The sequence below is a fragment of the Lithobates pipiens genome, unplaced genomic scaffold (assembly GCF_037356315.1).
Source record: "Lithobates pipiens isolate NorthernLeopardFrog02 unplaced genomic scaffold, aLitPip1_a1.2 Scaffold_25, whole genome shotgun sequence".
Taxonomy (NCBI): Eukaryota; Metazoa; Chordata; class Amphibia; order Anura; family Ranidae; genus Lithobates; species Lithobates pipiens.
The window spans coordinates 122825726-122850437 of NW_027507787.1; positions in this window are offsets into that span (position 1 = coordinate 122825726).

The following is a 24712-nucleotide window of genomic DNA, read 5'->3' on the forward strand; positions in this document are numbered from 1 at the left end:
ACTAGGACCACGTCTGCGTTGGAGGACTTGAACTCCTTCAGAGCCAACCAACGCTTATGAATAGAATTCAAGCCCTTAACATTGTAAGTAAGTACCCTCAAAGCCATTGTGTACCAAGTAGTTGGAGCTTAAAGTACCCATAATAAACATACAATAAACAAATATAACTGTACAAACCATGGAAATATTGGGAACCGTGGTGTATTCTAGGAATGAAAAGCAGGTGAAAACATATAATAACAACAATGCATCTAAAGAGTGAAAAAGAGAGCATCCATAATGAGCAAAAAATGAAAAAAAGGCCAAAAAAAAGGCCTAAAAAATAGAAAAATAAACCACAAGTATTAGAAAAAAGGCCTGGGGGGTAAAGACCACCCAGGAGTCCACAGCCGCAGCCGTGGAACAAAAAGAGGCACATCAGGGGTTCCAGCTCATCTGGAGGGACCCCGCCACCTTCCAGCAAAAGCTACAGGCAGTAAGAACAATATACTATAGTCCCAATCAACCAAAAATGGGGAGAGAAGAAAAGTCACAACCCAAAACTAAGGGTGTGAACACCCCCTGTCAAGGGGGGAAAAACATGGTGAAATAGGGGCCGAGGCCGAGTCCAACCAAACACAGCATTTGAGAGTTCTCTTCAAGGAGGCAGTCTGGGGTGCAAATTACGCTGGGGAGTAGAGAAGGACTTCTGCGATTTCTGACGAGCTGGGGTCCAAATCCGTGCTGGGATGGACGTGGGTCTGGGCGTCGTTGGAAGCGGGACGGGATCTTCGTCTGGTAGCGGTGGTAGACCCAAATTGCGTATGAAAGCTTCACTTTCCTGAAGGTCCCTCATGGAGTATTGAGTCCCATCTTTAGTAGCCGAGAGACGAAAGGGGAAGCCCCAGCGATATGGGAACTGGTGCTTCTGCAGATGGGTAGTTACAGGGCGAAAGCTGCGATGTTTAGCCAAGGTAATGGGGGATAAGTCACTGAAAATTTGTATCTTGGCCCCTTTGAATTCCAGACGAGACTTGTTACGGGTGGCCATGGTCAGAGCTTCTTTGCTGTCGTAGTAGTGGAAGCGTACAATGATGTCTCTAGGGTTGGCCCCAGCCGGGGGCTTTGGGGCTAAAGATCTGTGGGCCCTATCCAATCTCCAATCTATGTCCGGGATTTTAGGGGCGACAACATTGAAGAGGCTGAGTAGGTATGGTTTAATCTCCCCCTCACTAACGGTCTCAGGGACTCCTCTGATGCGTAGGTTTTGGCGGCGTTCCCTGTTCTCCAGGTCTTCCTGTTGGGACTGGAGCTGCGAGACGGATTGCTTCAAACCGGCATTGTCTTCTTCCAAGAAGTGTACATATTGCAGTAAGTCGTCAAATTTGGTTTCCAGGATGTCAGTCCGTTCCCCAATCTGAGCAAGCTCCCCCCGCAATTCATGGGCGAGTTTACCCATTTCCTTAGAGACATTGCTGGTCAAGTCTTGCAGGAGAACTCGCAGTTTATCATCAAGTACTTCAACTGTGACCGGGGTGGACATTGTGTCCAAGTGGCCCCTTGACAAAGGGCTTGGGTTATCTTGTACTGACAATTGGGAGGCCACTTGTGCATATGTGGAAGAACCTGGAGTTGGAACAGGGGAGGCCGGCCTGCTTAGAAAGCAATCTAGAGTCTGTGAGGGCAGCAGATCAGGAGACAGAGACTGAGGGAGGTGTTTCGGTCCGAATTTCACCATGAGGCGTTGGGACTAGGCATATATTCAGTTACATGTGGAGCTCCCCATGTGGAAGTAGCGACTGTAAGCAATAAGGGAGCATTGGAAGGCTGCTAGGACTCGTATAGAGTGATCACATGTCTGTCAAGCAGGGGGACCCGGGGTGTGACCCCGAAATAGGATGTTGCAGGTTAGAGAGCAAGGGGGGGGGGAGGAGGGAGTCCAAGAAACACTGCACCACTGAGTTACAGGGAGAGTCCAGGGACAAATCAGGGTGTAGATTGGGCAGATGTGGGCCTCAGGGGGTGGAAGGAGGAACTGGGTGAACCAAGATGGCCGCTGGTGGGGTCTAGTGCATGTGCAGGACGTAGAGAGGCGTTTGGTCCGGGCAGGCAGCTATCCAGGGGGGGACAGGCTTTGCTGAGACTGGGGTCAATGTCCTCGCTGAAGGAATTTGCGAGTCAGCTGCCAGAGGAGGCGTGCAGGTATACTGCAGTAGGCCTCAGGTGTACCAAGATGGCCGCCGGATCTCACCTCTCAGGCTGTAGCGCTGGCTCCTCTCCAGGCCTCCGACAGGCAGTCATTAGCCCCCTGTCTCAGGCGGGTGGGTCCTGTGGGCCCAGCGGCGAGCAGTGTCCTTGGATCCGGTTCGGGATGCGTCCCGAAAGCAGCCGTCCGGAGGTCCCGAGGTGCGGAGTAGGCCGCAAGATGGCGGCGGAGACCGGCCTGTCTCGCCGCCCGCGGCCCCGGGCTCGATTTCGGCGTCGGGACGGCCGAAAAGAACGGCCCCGTCCGGAGCTTAGATGTTCCCCCGGCTGGATGGAGGATCCGGTGGGACGAAAAAACGCCCGGTGGGCGAGGATGGACGGCGATGTAGAATAATCTTGAACTAATAGAGCTAAAGTTAGGCACAATCGACCACAGGTTCAATGGACACAGATCGCTTTTGTCAGCGTCATGTCGAATCTCCTATCTATATCAAACTGTTGCAACGAAAATTAAAATAAAGCATTTGTTTATGTTGGATCTTTCGATTTTCGGACTCTGAACATTCGTTATCTTTTGTTAAAAAGAAAATACCCAAAATTCGGACAAAAATGCATTCAGATGAAAACAAATGAAAACAAATGCACATGTCTATTAGATGCCACATTTAAGTTTTCAATAATTTGGAGGAAGTGAATAGTATCCTTCACATATAAAGGAAAGCTGAGTACAAATAGTCTTAAAAAGGAGTCTACCCAGCGACTTGCATTCTTGGTCAGGCTAGAATTGCCTGAAACTGGCCACGGGGGGTATTCAAACAATTGTGTACTTTAGGGAGATAGAATTCTGGGAAATTAATTAAAGTAACTCCCAAGTATCTCCATTTATATTCCCCTTATTGCAAGCATCAGTGATTATATTCAAAATGTTACATAGTCAGGTTGAAAGACACAAGTCCATCCAGTCCAACCATAAAAATAAATAAATAAAAATAATAATATCCTGCTATCCCATATATCCAATTCTATACCCACTGTTGATCCAGTGGAAGCTATAAAACCCCAGCAAAGCATGATCCAAGATGCTACAGCAGGGGAAACAAATCCTTCCTGATCCCCGAGAGGCAATCAAATTTTTCCTGGATCAACTTTGCCTATAAATGTTAGTACCCAGTTAGATTTTTTACATTTAGGAAAGAATCCAAGCCTTTCTTAAAGCAATCTACTGAGCTGGCCACCTCTGGAGGGAGTCTATTCCACATTTTCACAGCTCTTACTGTGAACAAACCTCTCCGTATTTGGAGTCAAGATCTCTTTTCCTTTAGGTGTAAGGGTGCCTCCTTGTCCTCTGTGTTGACTGTAAAGTGAATAACTCATCATCAAGTTCACTATATGGACCCCTTATGTATTTGTACATGTTGATCAAATCCCCCTTAATCTCCTGTTCCCAAGAGAGAATACATTCTGTTCCTCTAATCTTTTTTTTTGTTTTGTTTTTTGTTTTTTTTGTCATTTAAAGTTTGAGAGAAAAATCACAAGATATAGTTACAAATCAGAAAGTACAAAACAGTAGAGGATATCTTAATCCCAATGTCAGGTTTCAATTGTCATATGTAATAGTTCACGGGGATTTGGCCAGGCTCGACGAATATCCCGATTTCAGTTTCGGTAGTCTTCCAAATAGAGGAACTCGAACCAGGGTGACCAGGTCTTATGGAACCTGTCCACCCTTTACGTCGCCTGAGCTAATGTGTCTTCCATTTCCCATATTTCAGCTACTCTTGTTAGCCAGTCTGTTATAGAGGGCACCCGTGTGGTTTTCCCGAGGACTGGGATCAGTGTCTTAGCTGCGTTTAATAGGTGCTTTGTTAGGGAGTTTTTTTTACCTCTTTAATGTGAAGTTTGAGATGTGGAGCAAGCAACAGGCAGCACTGAGTTCCAACGAGGTGCCTGTGATTTGTTTTGTTAATTCTTTGACTTTATCCCAGTATGGTGTCAGAGAGGGGCATGACCACCAAATATGAACCAGGCTACCTCCCTCACTACCCACATCTCCAACATTTGTCTGGGGTCTGTGGGTTCCAGATGTGAATTTTCTTTGGATGAAATACCAATCTGTCAGCAGTTTGTATGACGTTTCTTGCATCTTGGTGCTGCTTGAGCATTTATGTGCTAGTATGAAAGCCCTTTTCCACTGTTTTTCGGATATGTTTGTCTCAAGAGCTACAGAACAAAGGTTTCTGAATCTGTTCCCTATTTGTGTCTCCTTATTTTGTAGCCAGGTGTAGGCCAGGGAAGTGGTCTTAGTAATAGGGCTACTGAGGGCGCAAGATTGTTCAAGATCCGTCAGTTGTCTTGTGTATTCACCCTGTTTCCTGGTACTGTTTAGATAGCTACAGAGTTGGAAGTAAGTCCACAATGGGAGCGTGTGGAGCCCGTTGTCTGTCTTGAGAGTTCCGTAATCTTTGAGGGACCCTGCATGGAAGCATTCACCTGTAAACAGGGGTTTTTTGGATGTAGGGTGGAGCAGTGAGTGATTGCTGATTCCAGGGGGAAAGTCTGGGCTGTCAACCAGAGGGGTCAGTGGGCTAAGCAAGGAGATGGCTTTGGAAACTTTTGCTACCTCTTTACATACTTCTATAGTCATCTTCGTTATGGGGTAGAGAAGTAGTGATTGTTTGTGTCTAAGACCTGGGTTCCATGGTGAGATGTGAATGGTGTGAGGGTTCAGGTCTTTTTCTAGAGTCACTCAGTCTTTAGAATCTTTGTGGCAGTGCCAATCTATTAGTCTCGTTAAATGTGCCGCTTGATAATATTTTTTAAAGTCAAGGAGTCCCATTCCCCCAGCTTCTTTGGGCCTTGTTAGGAGTGAGAATTTGATTCTAGGTTTTCTATGTGATCAGAGAAATTGTATTTGGATCGATTGTAGTTTTTTAAAGAATTTTTGAGGAACCAAAGTCAGTATCGCTCGGAGTAGGTATAGCAACCTTGGCAGGATGACCATTTTAAGAATGCCCGCCCTGCCGAACCAGGAGAAATAGCTCACGTTCCAGAGTCTTTCTCTATTATCTGGAGAAGGGAAATTTGCCTCAAAAAATTGTGAGATTTTTGGAGTCAGCCAAATACCAAGGTACTTCAAAGCTGTCTCTTCCCATTTGAAAGGGCAGTTTTCTTGTGTTCTGGAAAGTGTTTGGGGTGACAGATTAATGTTCATTGCTTCTGATTTGGATAGATTTATCTTTAGATTGGAAATATATCTGTATTGAGTGAAAGTTTTCAAAAGGTTGGGTAAGGTTGTGTTCGGGTCCCTAATAAAAAAAAAAGGAGGTTGTCCGTGTATGCCGCTGTTTTGTACATTTTATCATTGAGGGGAACTCCTTTTATTGAATTGTCGTCTTTAATTGTCCTAATAAAGGGTTCTAAAGTCAGTATAAAGAGTAAGGGTGAAAGTGGACACCCCTGCCTTGTGCCATTCCAGATGTCAATTTTGTCTGAGAGAGTGCCATTGATCCTGATTCTGGTGGAGGGGTTCTGATAAAGCGCCCTAATCCAGGCCATCATGTGCAAATCTAGTCCTATATACTTGCAAGTTGCCAGCATGAAGTCCCAAGCAACTCTGTCGAAGGCCTTCTCCACATCCGTGGACAGGAGAAGGCCCTCGACACTCCGAGACCTGGAGGCATGTGTGAGTAGGAGAGCTTTAATAATATTATCTCTGGTCTCCCTGCCCGGCATAAAGCCCACTTGTTCAGGACCAATGACACTCTCTCGGTGTGGTCTGAATCTGTTTGCTAAAATTTTTGTCAGAATTTTTAAATCCTATTTTATGATCCTATTTTATGAATTTTATGATCCTTACTGGGATTAGGTATTACTGTGATATGTGGGGCTAGAAAGTCTGGTGGTATTTGGTGTGGGGTAGACAGTGAGTTAAAGGCCTTTCTTAAAGGATCAATCAGAAAATCCAAGAAGGTTTTGCAATAGATAGCCGAGTAGCCATCAGGGCCTGGGCTTTTCCTTGACTTTAGAGAGGAAATCGCCTGTTTTTTTTTTTTGTTTTTTTTGTATTTTGGCTGATGATATCTGGAAATGGAATGGAAACATTTCCTCTGACAGCTTTAGAAGTCTACTTTTTTCTAGGTACTCCTATATCGCTTTAATTCTATCTTTCTGCATGTCGTGGGGTTGGCATTGTGGAGGCAAGTTGTACAATTTGGAGTAGAAATTATGAAAATGTGAAGCCTCCGTTTCAATGTCTACTTTACCATCATTGCATTTAATTCCTAAGATGTGTCTTGAGGTATTGGGTTCGCGCAAAGCTCTGGCGAGCAGTCTACACGATTTGTCCCCTGCCTCATAGTATATATTTTTTGAAGAAGAGGAAGCGTTTAGTTTTAGTGTCTAGAGTTTATTATAGAGCTTTCCTAGCTTCCAGGAGTGCCTTGGCTGTCTGTTCGGTTAGTGTTTGTTTGTGTTAACTAATTTTATCAGTTCACCCCTCATGGTGCTTTTGGGAGCCTCCCATACCATCAAGGGGTCTACTTCTGGGGTACCGTTCAGGGAGAAGAATTCTTTGAGTGTATGTGTGATTTTTGGAAGGAGGGCACTGTCTGTCAGCAGTGACGCATTGAGTCTCCAAGTGGGAGTCTTGGGAGTGTGGGCAATTGGATTTATCGATAGTGCTATGGGGACATGGTCTGAGAATGAATGTATGCTTATTTTAGCATTAGACATTCTGGGTAGTGATGGCCGAACGGTTCGCCCGGCGGTCGTTTCGCGGCGAATTTCCGACTTTCGCCGTCCGCGGGTTCGAACGCCTTTTTCCGTCGTTCGCCCCGGCGGACTTACGTGTTTAATGTATACAAGAACTTTAACCTTTCGTGACACGTTTATCATGTGTTACAGGACAACCAATTGAGACATGACAGCTCATGGACACTTGGACATTCCCCCTAACCTATAAATACACCCGATCCGGTGGCCATTTTACATTCTTTCTTCTGTCACTGTAGGGAAAGGATCCTGTGTGGAGTAGGGACAGAGAAAACGCTAGCTATTTGGTACACAAAAGTTCTTTTCAGGACTGGTATAGGTGTTAGGTCAGCAGCCTGAGTTTCTTTTGTCAGTTTAGATAAAGGGACAGAGCGCTGTATGCTGCTATTTTAGGGACAGCTCAGCCAGATTAGTCTTTCTTCATCATCATCATCATCATCATCATTAGCTGTTACTATCAGGTCCACAAAAGAGCTGTTCCAGCTAATCGTTCCAGCCTACTCTTTTTTGCCAATTTGTATAGGGACAGGCAGGAAGCAGTGTGTCAGGCAGTGAGGATAATTTTAAAGACTTGCTGTTACTATTAGTTCCACAAAGGTTCTTTTCAGGACTGGTATCAGTGGTACGGTAATAGGCTTGTACACGTATAATATTCTTTCTTCCAAATATAGAAAGAATATTATACTTGACTGCTGCCCTTCTGCTGCAGTCTGCTAATCATTCACAACTCACTTGTTCCACAAAGCTCTTTATCAGGACTGGTAACTTGGTCTGTCTAGGGTGCTACGGTACATAGGCTTGGGTGCGGTACAGTCTGCTGTTCTGTAAGGACCGCTATCGGTCCACAATACATAGGGTTGCCGTGCACTACTGCTGACCGCTGCCCTATACTGCAGCAGTCCTTCATTGGTATAGGGACTGACGTACAGTCTGCTAATCACTAACACACAACCTGCTTGGTCCACAAAAGTTCTTATAAGGACTGGTAACTTGGTATAGGGTGCTACGGTACATAGGCCTGAGTGCGTTACAGTCTGCTGTTCTGTAAGGACCGCTATCGGTCCACAATACATAGGGTTGCCGTGCACTACTGCTGACCGCTGCCCTATACTGCAGCAGTCCTTCAGCGGTATAGGGACTGACGCACAGTCTGCTAAACACTAACACACAACCTGCTTGGTCCACAAAAGTTTTTATAAGGACTGGTAACTTGGTATAGGGTGCTACGGTACATAGGCCTGAGTGCAGTACAGTCTGCTGTTCTGTAAGGACCGCTATCGGTCCACAATACATAGGGTTGCCGTGCACTACTGCTGACCGCTGCCCTATACTGCAGCAGTCCTTCATTGGTATAGGGACTGACGTACAGTCTGCTAATCACTAACACACAACCTGCTTGGTCCACAAAAGTTCTTATAAGGACTGGTAACTTGGTATAGGGTGCTACGGTACATAGGCCTGAGTGCGTTACAGTCTGCTGTTCTGTAAGGACCGCTATCGGTCCACAATACATAGGGTTGCCGTGCACTACTGCTGACCGCTGCCCTATACTGCAGCAGTCCTTCATTGGTATAGGGACTGACGTACAGTCTGCTAATCACTAACACACAACCTGCTTGTTCCACAAAAGTTCTTATAAGGACTGGTAACTTGGTATAGGGTGCTACGGTACATAGGCCTGAGTGCGTTACAGTCTGCTGTTCTGTAAGGACCGCTATCGGTCCACAATACATAGGGTTGCCGTGCACTACTGCTGACCGCTGCCCTATACTGCAGCAGTCCTTCATTGGTATAGGGACTGACGTACAGTCTGCTAATCACTAACACACAACCTGCTTGGTCCACAAAAGTTCTTATAAGGACTGGTAACTTGGTATAGGGTGCTACGGTACATAGGCCTGAGTGCGTTACAGTCTGCTGTTCTGTAAGGACCGCTATCGGTCCACAATACATAGGGTTGCCGTGCACTACTGCTGACCGCTGCCCTATACTGCAGCAGTCCTTCAGCGGTATAGGGACTGACGCACAGTCTGCTAAACACTAACACACAACCTGCTTGGTCCACAAAAGTTTTTATAAGGACTGGTAACTTGGTATAGGGTGCTACGGTACATAGGCCTGAGTGCGTTACAGTCTGCTGTTCTGTAAGGACCGCTATCGGTCCACAATACATAGGGTTGCCGTGCACTACTGCTGACCGCTGCCCTATACTGCAGCAGTCCTTCATTGGTATAGGGACTGACGTACAGTCTGCTAATCACTAACACACAACCTGCTTGTTCCACAAAAGTTCTTATAAGGACTGGTAACTTGGTATAGGGTGCTACGGTACATAGGCCTGAGTGCGTTACAGTCTGCTGTTCTGTAAGGACCGCTATCGGTCCACAATACATAGGGTTGCCGTGCACTACTGCTGACCGCTGCCCTATACTGCAGCAGTCCTTCATTGGTATAGGGACTGACGTACAGTCTGCTAATCACTAACACACAACCTGCTTGTTCCACAAAAGTTCTTATAAGGACTGGTAACTTGGTATAGGGTGCTACGGTACATAGGCTTGAGTGCGGTACAGTCTGCTGTTCTGTAAGGACCGCTATCGGTCCACAATAGATAGGGTTGACGTGCACCACTGCTGACCGCTGCCCTATACTGCAGCAGTCCTTCAGCGGTATAGGGACTGACGTACAGTCTGCTAAACACTAATACACAACCTGCTTGGTCCACAAAAGTTCTTATAAGGACTGGTAACTTGGTATAGGGTGCTACGGTACATAGGCTTGAGTGCGGTACAGTCTGCTGTTCTGTAAGGACCGCTATCGGTCCACAATAGATAGGGTTGACGTGCACCACTGCTGACCGCTGCCCTATACTGCAGCAGTCCTTCAGCGGTATAGGGACTGACGCACAGTCTGCTAAACACTAACACACAACCTGCTTGGTCCACAAAAGTTTTTATAAGGACTGGTAACTTGGTATAGGGTGCTACGGTACATAGGCCTGAGTGCGTTACAGTCTGCTGTTCTGTAAGGACCGCTATCGGTCCACAATACATAGGGTTGCCGTGCACTACTGCTGACCGCTGCCCTATACTGCAGCAGTCCTTCATTGGTATAGGGACTGACGTACAGTCTGCTAATCACTAACACACAACCTGCTTGGTCCACAAAAGTTCTTATAAGGACTGGTAACTTGGTATAGGGTGCTACGGTACATAGGCCTGAGTGCGTTACAGTCTGCTGTTCTGTAAGGACCGCTATCGGTCCACAATACATAGGGTTGCCGTGCACTACTGCTGACCGCTGCCCTATACTGCAGCAGTCCTTCAGCGGTATAGGGACTGACGCACAGTCTGCTAAACACTAACACACAACCTGCTTGGTCCACAAAAGTTTTTATAAGGACTGGTAACTTGGTATAGGGTGCTACGGTACATAGGCCTGAGTGCAGTACAGTCTGCTGTTCTGTAAGGACCGCTATCGGTCCACAATACATAGGGTTGCCGTGCACTACTGCTGACCGCTGCCCTATACTGCAGCAGTCCTTCATTGGTATAGGGACTGACGTACAGTCTGCTAATCACTAACACACAACCTGCTTGTTCCACAAAAGTTCTTATAAGGACTGGTAACTTGGTATAGGGTGCTACGGTACATAGGCTTGAGTGCGGTACAGTCTGCTGTTCTGTAAGGACCGCTATCGGTCCACAATAGATAGGGTTGACGTGCACCACTGCTGACCGCTGCCCTATACTGCAGCAGTCCTTCAGCGGTATAGGGACTGACGTACAGTCTGCTAAACACTAATACACAACCTGCTTGGTCCACAAAAGTTCTTATAAGGACTGGTAACTTGGTATAGGGTGCTACGGTACATAGGCTTGAGTGCGGTACAGTCTGCTGTTCTGTAAGGACCGCTATCGGTCCACAATAGATAGGGTTGACGTGCACCACTGCTGACCGCTGCCCTATACTGCAGCAGTCCTTCAGCGGTATAGGGACTGACGCACAGTCTGCTAAACACTAACACACAACCTGCTTGGTCCACAAAAGTTTTTATAAGGACTGGTAACTTGGTATAGGGTGCTACGGTACATAGGCCTGAGTGCGTTACAGTCTGCTGTTCTGTAAGGACCGCTATCGGTCCACAATACATAGGGTTGCCGTGCACTACTGCTGACCGCTGCCCTATACTGCAGCAGTCCTTCATTGGTATAGGGACTGACGTACAGTCTGCTAATCACTAACACACAACCTGCTTGGTCCACAAAAGTTCTTATAAGGACTGGTAACTTGGTATAGGGTGCTACGGTACATAGGCCTGAGTGCGTTACAGTCTGCTGTTCTGTAAGGACCGCTATCGGTCCACAATACATAGGGTTGCCGTGCACTACTGCTGACCGCTGCCCTATACTGCAGCAGTCCTTCAGCGGTATAGGGACTGACGCACAGTCTGCTAAACACTAACACACAACCTGCTTGGTCCACAAAAGTTCTTATAAGGACTGGTAACTTGGTATAGGGTGCTACGGTACATAGGCTTGAGTGCGGTACAGTCTGCTGTTCTGTAAGGACCGCTATCGGTCCACAATAGATAGGGTTGACGTGCACCACTGCTGACCGCTGCCCTATACTGCAGCAGTCCTTCAGCGGTATAGGGACTGACGTACAGTCTGCTAAACACTAATACACAACCTGCTTGGTCCACAAAAGTTCTTATAAGGACTGGTAACTTGGTATAGGGTGCTACGGTACATAGGCTTGAGTGCGGTACAGTCTGCTGTTCTGTAAGGACCGCTATAGGTCCACAATAGATAGGGTTGACGTGCACCACTGCTGACCGCTCACCTATACTGCAGCAGTCCTTCAGCGGTATAGGGACTAAGAGTTTTGTCACAGGGTCATTTAAAAAATGACATGCAGAGGAAGAGGCAGGCCCTTCCGCAGGGGTGGTAGGGGTAGGGCAGGAGCAACAGGCTTGAGCCAAAGTGGGAAGTTGCAGAAGGTGCGTTCAATTACTTTAAAGGATGCACCAGACTAGGTTGAGTGGCTCGCTCAGCCTTACTCTTCTGCACCCTCCTCATCCTCTCGATCTGCACCCTCTTCTTCACTCTCTGCTATGTGCACCCCCAAAGACACTACCACCAACAACACGACCACCACCACCACCACCACATACCTTCCGCTTGAGTCACTGGAATTATTTTCCGATCCATATCAAGAGGACATTTCTGATGCGCAGCCACTCTTGGTATTGGATCAGGAAGAGGAGGTAGCAACAAGCGCTACTCAGCAGTCTGACGCCAGTACCCAGATCAGCCCAAGGAGGAGGTTGGTCCCCGGTGTTGCTGCCTACTCTACTTATAGCGGTGGGGAAGGTGACGTTGATGATGACGTGTCTAGTGATGTCACGTGGGTGCCCACAAGAGAGGAAGAGGAGGGGAGTTCAGAGGGAGATATGGACCAGCAGATAGGGAGGAGAAGCAGCAATGACTTACATTGCACAGCAGGGACAAAGCAGACTGCAAATGTATCAGGAGCGAGTCATCGACCATGTACGGTCACATCTGGCGCTCCCAGGACACCGGCACATGGCTCCGCAGTGTGGGCTTTTTTTAACGTGTCCGCTGCTGACAATAGCGTTGCCATCTGCAATCTTTGCAGTCAACGCGTTAGTCGCGGTAAGCCCAATACTCACCTAGGGACGACCGCCTTAAGAAGGCACATGAGCAGCCATCACCGAGCCCAGTGGGAGCAACGGAACACACAAAGCCACACTGCAGGCTCTCACCGTCCAGCCTCGTCTTCTACTTCTCCTTCTCCTCTCTCCTCACAATTGTCCTCCACTCCACCTTCCATCACGCCAAGCTCACATTTTTCTGCAAAAAGGCAGGCTTCCGTGGGCCTAATGTTTGAGCGTAAAAAAATGATGACGCCGGATAACCCTCTTGCCCAACGGTTGGCGGCTGGCTTGTCAGAACTCATAGCCCGCCAACTACTGCCATATAAACTGGTGGACTCGGAGGCCTTTCGCAAATTTGTGGCCATTGGAACACCACAATGGAAGGTCCCAGGAAGGAAGTATTTCTCAGAGAAGGGCATCCCAGAGCTATATGGCCATGTTCAGCGGCAAGTGAATGTATCTCTGGCACACAGTGTCGGTGCCAAGATACATCTGACCACAGACACGTGGTCTAGCAAACACGGGCAGGGAAGGTATATCAGTTTTACTGCCCACTGGGTGAACCTTCTGACGGCCGTCAAGCATGTAACCCGTGGCACCCGTGTAGATTTGGTTTTACCGCCACGGATTGCATGCAGGCCTGACTCTTCTTCTCCTCCTCCTACTCCATCCTCCTCCCTCTCCTCCTCAGCTGCCTCCTCCTTTTCCGCTGCTAGCGTCTCTTCCACTGCACCGCCCAAGCTCCCCAGAACCTATTCCACATGCCAGGTGAGACGTTGCCATGCCGTGCTGCGTCTGTTGTGCCTGGAAGCAAAGAGCCACACTGGCCCGGCACTCCTTTCAGCTTTGCGTTCACAGGCAGATGAGTGGCTAACACCGCTCAATTTGACAGTTGGTAAAGTGGTGTGTGACAACGGTGCCAATCTGCTTAGCGCATTGAAACAGGGCAAAATCACGCACGTGCCGTGCATGGCACACGTCTTAAACTTGGTCGTGCAGCGATTCCTTGTCAAATACCCTGGGGTCCAGGACATCTTGCGGCAGGCAAGGAAAATCTCGGCCCATTTCAGAAGATCTTACACGGCCATGGCTCGCCTTGCTGACATTCAGCGGCGACACCATCTGCCGGTCAGACGTCTTATTTGCGATTGCCCGACGCGATGGAACTCAACCTTCTATATGCTTGATAGGCTGCTCCAGCAGAAACGTGCAGTTAACGTCTACCTGTATGAACTCTGCGAAAGAAACGGTTCTGGGGAGCTGGGTTTTTTTTCACCGCGCCAGTGGCTGCTCATGCGCGACACATGCAGACTTCTGCGGCCATTTGAGGAGATCACCAAACTGGTCAGTCGCAGCCATGGCGCCATCAGTGACATGGTACCTTATGCCTTCTTTCTGGAGCGTGCATTGCGTCGTGTCATTGATCAGGCTGTGGAGGAGCAGGAGCGGGAAGATGAGGAAGTCGCAATGCTGGATGAATTCCCAGGGGGGGCTACTCTATCTGAGACAAGTCAACAACAGGAGTCTGATGAGGAGTCAGAGGAGGATGGTGCCGGGGCGGATGAGCAGGAGCAAGAAGAGCATGCTTTAAACCTTTCTGGGATCCCTGTTGTGCGAGGATGGGGAGAGGAGAATGAAGAGGACGACATTATCCTGGATGATGAGCAGGAGCCAGGCCACCACACCGCTTCCACTTTAGTGCAAATGGGGGCCTTCATGCTCCAGTGTTTTAATAGGGACCCCCGTATAAAAAGCATGAGGGTCAAGGACCAGTACTGGGTGGCAACGTACTTAGACCCCCGGTACAAACACAAAATGGCGGAAATGTTACCGCCGTCGCAGAGGGCTGTCAGAATGCAGCACTTCCAGGCCTTGCTTCGAGAAATGCTGCATTCTGCTTTTGCGTGCGCTGGCAGAGGAGCAATTCCCACTCCCAGAGAAGGATTTGCGGGTACCAATCCAACAGCGCCTGCAAGAAGAGGCCGGTTTGAAGATGTGTTGGTGACTTCGGATATGAGGTCATTCTTTCAGCCGACCCATCGACAGGTGTCATCCGGATCCAGCATCAGGGAACGCCTAGACCGTCAGGTGTCCGACTACATTGGGTTAACGGCCGATGTGGACGCTCTGAGGAGTGATGAACCCCTAGACTACTGGGTGGGCAGGCTTGACCTCTGGCCAGAGCTTGCCCAATTTGCAATCGAACTGTTGGCTTGCCCCTCATCCAGTGTCCTGTCCGAAAGGACGTTCAGCGCAGCAGGGGGGATTGTGACCGATAAGCGTACTCGCCTAGCTCACCACAGTGTTAACTACCTCACATTTCTAAAAATGAATGAGGCATGGATCTCGGAGGAATTCAACACATGTGATCAGTAGACCATGTATATGTCTATAAACAATTTTTGGAATCAAGCACACAGACCTTCTTAATTCATTTGGCTCACTTCCCTGACCCAAAAAAGCACACCGTACTATATGCCCCTACCCTCCTCTTTGAAGAGGTTGAGCGGTGTCATATTTCTACTGGGGCTGCTTATTATGAGGGGTTCCCACCATCCCTGTGCTGTGCTGACTTCCTCCTGGGTGTTCTTATTATGAGGGGCTCCCACCATCCCTGTGCTGTGCTGACTTCCTCCTGGGGGTTCTTATTATGAGGGGATCACACCATCCCTGTGCTGTGCTGACTTCCTCCTGGGGCTGCTTACGGTGCTGCTGTCAGCGCTGTATGTCACGGAGCTGCTGTCAGCGCTGTATGTCACGGAGCTGCTGTCAGCGCTGTATGTCACGGAGCTGCTGTCAGCGCTGTATGTCACGGAGCTGCTGTCAGCGCTGTATGTCACGGAGCTGCTGTCAGCGCTGTATGTCACGGAGCTGCTGTCAGCGCTGTATGTCACGGAGCTGCTGTCAGCGCTGTATGTCACGGAGCTGCTGTCAGCGCTGTATGTCACGGAGCTGCTGTCAGCGCTGTATGTCACGGAGCTGCTGTCAGCGCTGTATGTCACGGTGCTGCTGTCAGCGCTGTATGTCACGGAGCTGCTGTCAGCGCTGTATGTCACGGAGCTGCTGTCAGTGCTGTATGTCACGGAGCTGCTGTCAGCGCTGTATGTCACGGAGCTGCTGTCAGCGCTGTATGTCACGGAGCTGCTGTCAGCGCTGTATGTCACGGTGCTGCTGTCAGCGCTGTATGTCACGGAGCTGCTGTCAGCGCTGTATGTCACGGAGCTGCTGTCAGCGCTGTATGTCACGGAGCTGCTGTCAGCGCTGTATGTCACGGAGCTGCTGTCAGCGCTGTATGTCACGGAGCTGCTGTCAGCGCTGTATGTCACGGTGCTGATGTCAGTGCTCTGTATTACGGTGCTGCTGTCAGTGCTCTGTATCTCCTGCACCCTCTTGTTTGCCTACCCTGGTCCCTGACCTTCCCTCTCCTCCATTGCCTTCATTAGCTCCATAGTCCTGAATTGTCAGAACAATTTCCCAAATAAAAAAAAAATGCTTGTAGTTATCGATCCCAAATTCACCTCATACATGTATTATGCTATTGTCCAGGTGGTGGGACTACGTGCTACCCCCTAATAATTACCCCGTGGCCGCAAATTCGACCTAAAGGTTTGCGAAATTCGCCTCCCATTGAAGTCAATGGAGCCCGCGGCGAACGGTCGTTTTCGCGAACGTTTGTGTCCGTTCGCGTTTCGCGTTCGCGAAACGTCCCGTCGGAAGTTCGTCCATCACTAATTCTGGGTAGATCTCTTTGTGTGATGAATAAATAGTCAATACGAGAGTACCGATTGTGGGGTACAGGGTGAAATGTGTAATCTCTGCCCGCTGGTTGTAGAAATCTCCATGTGTCAAATAGCTGAATTGATTGAAGATTAAAGAAGGGTTTTAATCTTCCTCAAAATTTTGTAAGTTATGCTGGTTTTCCCTAAAGATGTGTCTGTTAATGGATTGAGGGGAATATTAAAATCTCAACCCAGTATGAGACAGCCTTTAGTGAATCCCTGAAGGGTTCCTAGAATTTTTTGACAGAAGGTTGCGTGGGACGTATTGGGGAAATATACATTGGCTAATGTAATACGTGAGCCCCCATATGTACCTCTAATAAAGATGTATCTGCCCTCTGGGTCTACGAGATGGTCAGTCAATACAATGAGGGGCTTCCTTGCTCACCAAGATCGTCACACCTTTTGATTTGGCAAGACTGTTAGCCCTTGTACACACGATCGGAGATTCAGACGACCAAATCCGTCGGAGTTATTCCGACTGATTAATTCCGGACCAGGTCCGGAAGTGATGTTGCATACACACGGTCGGACCAAGTTGTCGGAATTTCCGGTTGCCAAGAACACAGTGACGTAAGCTGTGTACGGCGGGCCTACAAAAGGGAAGTTCAGCACCACGTCCGGCACCCTTTGGGCTCCTTCTGCTGATCTCGTGTCTATCGCGTGTTAGTAGAAGTTTGGTGAGAGACGATTCGCGCTTTTCAGATTTGTAATTCAGATCGCTACTGCTGTTCAGTTTCTGCTTGTCTTTGCGTATCTGATAATCAGTGCGTGCAGTCAGTAAGTATTTGTTTCTAATTGTGGACAATATCTTGGTATAGTACACTTTGATTTGCATTGCTTATTGTCTGCTTGCTTCTGCTATTCAGTTCGTTCTTTCAGGCATTGCTGTTTATCGGTGCTTTCTGTTGTCCGTTCTGACGAGCCGACCATTTTGAAACCATGTTTCGTCTACGTACTCATCGTAGAGTTTGTGCTGTGCAGGGGCTTCGTGTTGGGGTTGTTACTTTGACACGGTCCATGAACAGGGAGGGGAGGCGTTTGTGGACCAAGAATTGGTTGCGCCAGTGTGACCAGTTCTCGCACATAGTTAGTGTATAAAGTACCTCTGCGCCAACCACCTTGACAAGGGGAATAGAGGGATGCTGCAAACACTGAAGGGAGCTTCACCTACTCCCTGAGCAATATCGATTAAGTGGTTTTAGTGTTGCGCAAATGGGGGAATATAAGAAAGGAGGGGAGAGGGAGGGTGGGGGGGGAGAAAGAGAGGGAAGGAGAAAAGAAAAAGGGGAAGGGGAAGAAAGGGCAGGGAGGGGGAAGGGGAACAGATGAGTATGCAGGTAAAGGATAAAAGGGTAAAGGTCAAAAAGTGCTAGTGTAAAATTATATGTGTCTGGGTGTGCACAAATCCTTGTTCGGTACGTGCTAAACTAAAATAAATGTTAGAGAGTGCCAATCAAATATAGATTCTGATAGAGTGCCATACAAATAAAAACTCACAGTAATGGATGAATGCCTGAAACAATAGACATACAAACCGTGGGTGCTGTGCAAAACTGCAATAAAATATGCTGACAATAAATTAATATATAACTTAAGGTGATAGTCCAAAATATATGACTAAAAGTGTACAGTGAGAATAATCACATAAGCACAATCCCATGTGACATGCCAAGTGGAAAAAACACAGTTTTAAATAACTGGCTCCTGTTCCTGGGATAGGTATGCCTCACGGCTGGAAGGAAGTGAGAGAGACACTAGGAAGGACATTGGAACGCACCGTTTGTTACTCTGCTTGTTGCTCTATTACTGCAGTTTTTATTCACTCAGAATGTGAGTACCCTGTCACTATACTTAAATAAAATTCAATTGGTTGAAACTACTACACTATGGGGCATTATCTCTTTATCTTGTGAGGCATACCTATCCCAGGAACAGGAGCCAGTTACCCACCTATACTATTAAGGCTGTAACCTCACAGCCGTGAGGCATACCCATCCCAGGAACAGGAGCCAGTTATCCACCTATACTATTAAGGCTGTAACCTCACAGCCCTGAGGTAAGGGCACATCCATCCACGTATTGGATAAATAGGAGGATTAAGTCACTGCACATGTATGCCTGCATGGATCACTGAAGTTCAAAGCTAGTGCTTCCCCTTAGAACACAGCACGTCCACAGGACTGAATATCCCATACTGATTACTAGCACCTTATTTTTATGTGTTTATCATTTCACCTGTGTTGTAACGTTTTTTTGCTGCTAGCACTATTTGCACTTTATAAACACTGCATGGAACATGCATTTTGTTATATTGGATTGATTGTTATCTGTATTTTTTTCACTTGGCACTTTATAAACACCGCATGGAACATGCATTTTGTTATATTGGATTGATTGATATCTGTGTTTTTTCCACTTGGCATGTCACATGGGATTGTGCTTATGTGATTATTCTCACTGTACACTTTTAGTCATATATTTTGGACTATCACCTTAAGTTATATATTAATTTATTGTCAGCATATTTTATTGCAGTTTTGCACAGCACCCACGGTTTGTATGTCTATTGTTTCAGGCATTCATCCATTACTGTGAGTTTTTATTTGTATGGCACTCTATCAGAATCTATATTTGATTGGCACTCTCTAACATTTATTTTAGTTTAGCACGTACCGAACAAGGATTTGTGCACACCCAGACACATATAATTTTACACTAGCACTTTTTGACCTTTACCCTTTTACTTTCAATATGTTTTTATTTATAATGTAAGGTAAGACAGTAAGAAAATATCACAAAAAGTATGGTCAGCGAACAAATAGAATCTGGAGAATATGACCCCTACCCTACACATTAGCCAGGGCTATCAACAGTAAAACATGGGAGTGTAGCTCCTTAAAACCATAAGTCAAATATAAGCTAGACGTAATCAGTATAATGATAGGCTGCACATTACGGAATAGCCCAGAAGAGTATGGTGCTTCGCCAATCAAATTCACAAACATACACCACACTCTATTAGACCCATTTGGATCTTGTCCAGAGAACCTTTCATGTCTATATCATCAGGAATAATAACAGAGCAGATAACAGAGCAGGGCAGAGGGGGAGGAAAAAGAAAAAGAAAAAGGGAAGATAAAAAGAGAAGAAAAACAGGGAGGGGGGGAAACTCCCCTACACCCCCCTTCCACAAGGAACGACCTCACAGAGTTACGTCTGACCTTTTCCAAGTTATAAAAAATATCTTGTTAAACAGTAAATATAGAGAAAAAAGAAAAAAAAGAGAGAAGAAAGAAAAAAGGGGGCAGAAAGGAAAGAAAGAAAAGAAAGAAAAAGAGAAAGAAGAGAGAAGAGAGAAAGAGAGGAAAGAAAAGGAAGGAGGGTCAACCAGCGGCAAATCACAAGGGAGAGGCATATTTGATCCACGGATCCCAAATCATGTTACATTTCTTGGAATTATTACGAAGGGTCCAGGTGAGTCTATCATTAACCATGATCCAGTTAAGCTTAAGTTTCACAGAGTCAAGAGGAACCATCGACTGCTTCCAATATCTAGCTATAGTTATCCTAGCAGCCAGAATTATATATGTTATCAGTTTTAAAGATTTCTTGGGAACCCCATCAGAGAGCTTTTGAAAAATCGCTACCTCTGGGGCTCTACGAATATTGACCCCAGTAACCGTGTATATAAGGTTAAATATACGAATCCAAAATCTAACTATTGTTGGGCATTGCCACCAAATGTGGCACATTGTACCCACTTGACCACACCGCATAAAGCACATGGGGGATGCAGACGGATGCATCTTAGCTATCCTAGTTGGCACTAAATACCATCGTAGTAGAGTTTTGTAATTTGCCTCAATCAGTGTAGTATTAACAGATACTTTAGATAAAGCATAAGCTATATCTTGCCAATCAGGCAGGTCAAAAGTAAGATTCAAATCCCGTTCCCAGTGGGTCATATAGGGAAGTTTAGTAAGTGGGTCCGTAATAGTAGCATAAATAGTAGATATACGTCCCCGTACTAGGTCCTTTGATTGGCAAGATAATTCAAAATTCGTAAGAGTAAACGGTCTATCCAGCAAACCAAGTTTAGAACGTATAAAGGATACAATTTGATTATACCGAAACAGTTCACTAGGGGGCATCTGTATTGTCTCTATAAAGTACTGCAAGGAATGAGGTCGGTTCCCTTCTAGATAGTCACCTATCCGTAGGAGGCCTTTATTGAGCCACCACTGGAATGCTTGTGGAGTCAAGCCAGGTGGAAATTCTGGGTTAAAGAACACCGGAGCCAAGGGAGTATGCAAAGACACTAACGGTTTACGATGGCGCACCCTGTCCCAAACCTCGAGGGAGTGAAACAGGGTGGGGCATAAGATAGGAGGGCGAAGGCGACTTGGCAGCCACATCAAGGAGCCAATAGCAAAAGGATGGCTCGAAAGAGCTTCAATAGACACCCAAAGGGGCTGAGGCCCCCTTGCTGTGGTATATGAGAGCTGTGTTATTTGAGCTGCCTGATAATAAGCTTGCAAATTAGGGAGGCCAAGTCCACCACGTAATTTTGAGGTATATAACGTTAATTTATTCATGCAGGGTTTCCTATTACCCCAAATAAAGCGGAGAACATCTCCTTGTAATTGTTGCAATTCTCTCCTCGGGACTGCAATGGGTAAGGTCCTAAAGTAATAGAGTAGTCTGGGGAGAAACGTCATTTTGACAGAATTAATCTTACCAAACCAAGATAAGGAATAATCCGCCCAACACCGAAGGTCCTCCCGCAATCGGCGAAAAAGTGGGGGATAGTTAGCTTTGTATAAGGTGCCAATCGAGGATGTTAATTGAATGCCTAAGTATGGAATAGAGGTTGAGGTCCATTGAAAATGAAAATCGTGTCGCAACTGTTGTTCTACTAAGAGGGGCAAGGAGACATTAAGGGCCATCGTTTTTTGAGTGTTTAAAGTCCTGAAAGTTGGGAAAATTGACGAAATAGGGACAACAAAGCAGGTAGGGTAATTGTAGGGTTGGTAACGTACATAAGAACGTCATCGGCAAACAGGGAACATTTATGTTCCTGCTGCCCACAGCATAATCCGTGAATTCGGGGATGGGATCTAATCGCGACCGCTAAAGGCTCAATTGCCAGCGCAAAAAGCAATGGAGAAAGTGGACAGCCCTGCCTCGTGCCACGGCGAATGGGAAATGAGGATGATCTATAACCCTGGATAGCGACCTGGGCCGACGGTTTGCTATAAAGTTTTCGTAATAATGAAATAAAAACAGGACCAAAACCAAAGGCCCCAAGAGTAGTAAATAGATAGTCCCAATTAAGGCTATCAAAGACCTTATGAAGGTCCAATGATAGCAATAGCAGTTCCCGAGATCCAGGAGCATCCCATTGAGAACGAACTGCAGAGATCAACGCTATAGATCGGCAAATTTGGTCTAAAGTTTGGCGTTGGTTTATAAAACCTGATTGGTCTTTATGTATATATTGCGGTAAAAAGGCGCCTAATCGTAATGCTAATAATTTCGTAAGGATTTTGAGATCACAATTAATCAATGATATAGGGCGATAATTAAGAATATCAGTAGTATCTTTGTTTGGTTTAGGTATAACACTAATATGGGCCCTGTTTTCGTCTAAAGGTACTTCACCACCGCCTCGTAAGGAATTAAAATAGAGAGCCATATGAGGGACCAGATATTCAGAATTTTTTTTATAATAGCTATTAGGGAGGCCATCAGGGCCAGGCGATTTATGCTGAGATAATAATTTAATGGTTTGGTATAACTCCTCACAAGTGATAGGTTGGTCCATAATTTCTCTATGAGGTTCCGTAAGAGACGGTAGCGATAAAGTGCTTAAAAAATTGTTGATAGAAACAGACGTGTTGTCATGAGTTGGGGCATATAGTGTAGTATAGAAATTCTGGAATTCGTTAAGGACACTTTGAGGATTTTGAGAAAGACTACCCCCTGAAAGTCTAATTTTAGGGAGAGCCGTATGCGTGTGTTTAGGGGTAAGTTTGTGCGCTAGCAACGAACCTGGACGATCACGCCATGTAAAGAACCTATGGTTGGTCCAACGAAGACATTTTTCGGCCCTTGTAGTAAGGCATATATTAAAGGGGTTGTAAAGGTAAAAATTTTATAGGTTTAAATCAATGTCTGTTAGGTACTTATACACATTCATGTTCTTACTTTTATATATATTTTTTCTATATATCCGAAAATCTACCTTCAATATCATGCCCCTTCATTTCCTCTGCTGTCTCTGCCTTTATTTGCGGGTTTGCGGTGCGCGTTCATGACAGGCACGGCACGGCGTAATAAAAAAACTACAATTCCCATCATGCTTAGCGGCATTGCGCGTGCGCGCATGCGCACTGTCTTTTTTTTTCATTTCGCCTGGTTACCGAGAACGAGCAAAGTTCTCGTGTAAAACGCCCCCAGTAAACACCCATTCCTGCCCACACAGATCCTAAGTTAACACCCATCTCCACACACCGCCCCCAGTTAACACACATTCCAGCCTCCAACAATAGAAACGAAAGCAGCATGGTAAAAGCTAAAATCTATACAAAACTATTGATTTCCCAGTCTATGTAAACCGTATTACCATGTCTGCTTTTGTCTGTGGTTACAATACACACATATATATATATATATATATATATATATATATATATATATATATATATATATATTATTATTATACACGATTTATGATTTATATAGTGATTACAATTTACGCTGCACTTTACTATATATATATATATATATATATATATATATATATATATATATATATATATATATATATATATATATATATATATATATATATATTCTGGATTTAAATTTATTTTTTAAAAACTCATACTATACATTTTTTCTAATGAAATAAATGTAAACTTTATTGCAATAAAGCATTGTATTTTCTGTTATAATTACAGTATAATTAAATTTTTTGATTACATATAAAAAGAAAAAAAAAATATGTATATGTGTGTATATATATATATATATATATATATATATATATATATATATATATATATATATATATATATATATATATATATATATACACATATACATAATTTTTTTTTCTTTTTATATGTAATCGAAAAATGTAATTATACTGTAATTATAACAGAAGATACGATGATTTATTCCAATAAAGTTTAAATTTTTTTCATTAGAAAAATGTATAGTATGAGTTTTTTAAAACTAAATTTAAATACAGAAAAAAATTACTTTATATATATATATATATATATATATATATATATATATATATATATATATATATATATATATATATACAGTGGTGTGAAAAAGTGTTTGCCCCCTTCCTCATTTCCTGTTCCTTTGCATGTTTGTCACACTTAAGTGTTTCGGAACATCAAACCAATTTAAACAATAGTCAAGGACAACACAAGTAAACACAAAATGCAATTTGTAAATGAAGGTGTTTATTATTAAAGGTGAAAAAAAATCCAAACCATCATGGCCCTGTGTGAAAAAGTGATTGCCCCCCTTGTTAAAACATACTATAACTGTGGTTGTCCACACCTGAGTTCAATTTCTCTAGCCACACCCAGGCCTGATTATTGCCACACCTGTTCACAATCAAGGCATCACTTAAATAGGAGCTGCTTGACACAGTAAGGTCCACCAGAAGATCCTTAAAAGCTACACATCATGCCGAGACCCAAAGAAATTCAGGAACAATTGAGAAAGAAAGTAATTGAGATCTATCAGTCTGGAAAGGGTTATAAAGCCATTTCCAAAGCTTTGGGAATCCAGCGAACCACAGTGAGAGCCATTATCCACAAATGGCGAAGACATGGAACAGTGGAGAACCTTCCCAGGAGTGGCCGGCCGCCCAAAATTACCCCAAGAGCGCAGCGACGACTCATCCAAGAGGTCACAAAAGACCCCACAACAACGTCCAAGGAACTGCAGGCCTCACTTGCCTCAGTTAAGGTCAGCGTTCATGCCTCCACCATCAGGAAAAGACTGGGCAAAAATGGCCTGCATGGCAGAGTTCCAAGGAGAAACCACTGCTGAGCAAAAAGAACATCAAAGCTCGTCTCAATTTCTCCACAACACATCTTGATGATCCCCAAGACTTTTGGGACAACATTCTGTGGACCGATGAGACAAAAGTGGAACTCTTTGGAAGGTGTGTGTCCAAGTATATCTGTCGTAGAAGGAACACTGCATTTCATAAAAAGAACATTATACCAACAGTAAAATATGGTGGTGGTAGTGTGATGGTCTG